The following is a 3,093-nucleotide window of genomic DNA, read 5'->3' on the forward strand; positions in this document are numbered from 1 at the left end:
TAAATATGTGGACCCACAGGCACTGAGTATTTATGACAAACTTTTAAAATGACCCACAACAGAGAGTGCTGAAAATCAAGTCATTTAGAAAGGGCCAGATACTCTAGTGTTACCTACCAAACTGCTATGTTTTGAATGTTTTAATGTTTGTTCTTGTAATCCTTTCCTTTTAGTAGTACTTCTTTCATTCAGTAAAGCATTACTAATTTTTATTAAGAAGCCTTAAATTTTGAAGTAATGATGGTAGGAACAATATGTGGATCTGAAAATATTTGCAACCTTCAGAAACATCTCTACTTTTTGGCAAGGGAGAAATTTCAGTTCCAAAATTGTTTTGAATCCAAAAACCAAACAATTTGACCTCATAATCTAAGTTGGTCTAATTTTAGTTTATTTTCCTTATGAAAGTTGAAGTTTGGAGCTGAAAGGAATTATGTCATTTTATATATATATAATTCGCTGGGGCCATCAAGGACCACGTTAAGTCTTGTTGCATTTGACACTGAACTTGGCCTTCTTTAGAGCCCAAATTTCCCTCATTCTTTGTGAGTGGGCCTGCTTACGCTCCTCTGTCCAAGGGGCACCGTGTCTTCTCTTCGGTTGCTCGTCTCGGTTTAGCCCGTTTGTCAATATTTTCTTGCGGAAGAGATCTCTGTTAAGGGCGTCTTCAGCTGAGATATGTAGCATGTGCAGGTCTTCTTTGGTATTTCTAAACCAGGGAATTGTGGTTTTGGGGTTTGAATCAAAAAAGTGAAAGATTTCTTTAGTTAACTTTCTTCTGTCCATTCTTTTCAGATGACCGTAAAATCATGCCCGTCTTTTTTCTGATTGTGTCGGTAATTTTCTCTGTTTTGCTGTAGACTTCCTTGTTGGATCTCTTTTGATGGATTCTATTTCTGTACTTTGATCCCAAGATTCCTCTCACAATTTTGCGTTCTTTTTTCTCCAGTACTTCAAGGAGTCCTTTGTTGGCATTTAGAGACATGGTTTCGGCTGCATATAGAACTACTGGCTTCAGAACTGTTTCATAGTGACGTATCTTGGTGTTTTGGGAAAGGCATTTTTTGTTGTAGATTGTGCGGGATGTTTGGTAGGCTATTTCCAGTTTGCGTACTCGCTCCTGAAGTGCTTCTTTGTCCAGTCCATTTTTCATGATGATCTCACCCAGGTATTTGAATTTGTCTACTCGGGTGATGTCCCCGTATTTTGTATGGAGTTTTGGTGGAGCCTCTTTGATGTTAGTCATTACTTCTGTTTTCTCAAACGATATCTGCAAACCAGTTTGTTTGGCAATTTCCTTTAAAATTTCAACTTGAGCTCTAGCGGTTTCTATGTCGGTTGAGAGAACAGCAATATCATCGGCAAATGCTAAGCAGTCTGTTGCGATCCCCTTGGATTTGGTTCCTATTCTCAATGGACTGTAGTTGGTTTCCTGTAATCTCACCCGCCAGGTTCTGATGATCTTTTCAAGAACACAGTTGAAGAGTATCGGGGATAGCCCATCACCTTGTCGGACTCCTGTTTTGATGTCAAAGGAATGCGAGAGACATGCGTGGAACTTCACCTTGGATTTTGTATCGGTCAGGGTGGCTCTAATTAATGCCAGCAGTTTCAAATCAACTCCAAATTCATTTAAGATGTTTAGCAGGACTTCCCGGTCAATGGAGTCGTACGCTTTCTTAAAGTCCACAAAGACAGACACATACTGCTTGGACCTTAATGTACAATATCTGATGATCGTTTTGAGATTTTGGATCTGTTCAGCTGTTGAGCGACCTTTTCTGAACCCTCCTTGGTATTCACCTATTTGATGTTCGACTTGTGCTTCCAAACGCTCCAAGATGGCAAGTGATAGAAGTTTGTAAGTCACGGGTAGCAAAGATATTCCTCTGTAGTTGTTGATGTTTTTCATGCTGCCTTTTTTTGTGTAATGGATGGATCAAAGCTATTTTCCAATCTTCGGATAGGGTCTCCTTGTTCCAAATTTCTTCTATTTGCTTTTGCAAGATATCAACTGATTCTTCTGGGGCATATTTCTGCTACTACTGAGTCTTCCCCCGGCGCTTTGTTATTTTTGAGACGGGCAATGTGGCGCTTGATTTCATCTCTGTCGGGTGGTCTGGAAACTGGGTACCTGAGTAAGGGTTCCTTGGTCTCAATGGCGCTTTGCGGTTTAGAGCAATTAAGTAAATTCTTGAAGTAATCTGCCAGAATGCTGCAATTTTCTTCATTTGACGTCGCCAGTGTGCCGTCCGTTCGCTCAAAGCATAGAGATGGTGGTTTATAGCCAGTGAGTTTGCGTTTGAAGGCTCTGTAGTACTCTCTGCTTTCATTCTTCCTAAAGTTTTGTTCTATCTTTTCAATGAGAGATTTTTCGTATTTATGTTTCTCAGTTCTGAACACCCTAGCTGCTTGGGCACGTTGGGTTTTGTAGGTTTCCCAATCATTTTCTGATTTCGTAGAGTTGTACTGTTTCCACACATTGAGTCTTTCTTGGAGGACTGATTCGCAGGTACTATTCCACCAGGCATGCTTTTTGCTTCTCTTGATTTCTGCAACGTCTTTGGCGGCCTCAACAAGGAGACTTTTGGCGTTGTTAAAGTCACAGTCATTTGGTCTAGCCTTCTCCTGGAACTCCTCGACCCTTTTCCGAAGTTTATCATTGTCGAAGCGTGTGATCTGTTTGGTTGTCTTCCTTGTGTTTGCGGGAATTGGTTTGAATTTGATAAGAGACATATAATGATCTGAGGCCACATTGATGCCTTTCTTTACCTTGACATTCATAATCTCAGGGCTGTTTCTCCTGGAGATCGCAACATGATCAATTTGGAACTCTCCGAGAGCTTGGACGGGAGAACGCCAAGTCATTTGCTTTCTGGGTAGATGGCGAAAGTGGGTCGACATGACCTGCAGGTTGTGATTTTCGCAAATGGTCACCAGTCTTTTGCCGTTGGGATTGGTTCTTTTGTGAGCAGGGTAATTTCCTATAACTTTCTTGTACTTCTGCTCACGACCTAGTTGGGCACTGAAGTCACCCAAAAGAAGCTTGACATGGTGTTTGGGGATTTTGTTCAATTTTTCATCCAGTAGGTC

The sequence above is a fragment of the Anabrus simplex genome, chromosome 1 (assembly GCF_040414725.1).
Source record: "Anabrus simplex isolate iqAnaSimp1 chromosome 1, ASM4041472v1, whole genome shotgun sequence".
NCBI classification, from domain to species: domain Eukaryota; kingdom Metazoa; phylum Arthropoda; class Insecta; order Orthoptera; family Tettigoniidae; genus Anabrus; species Anabrus simplex.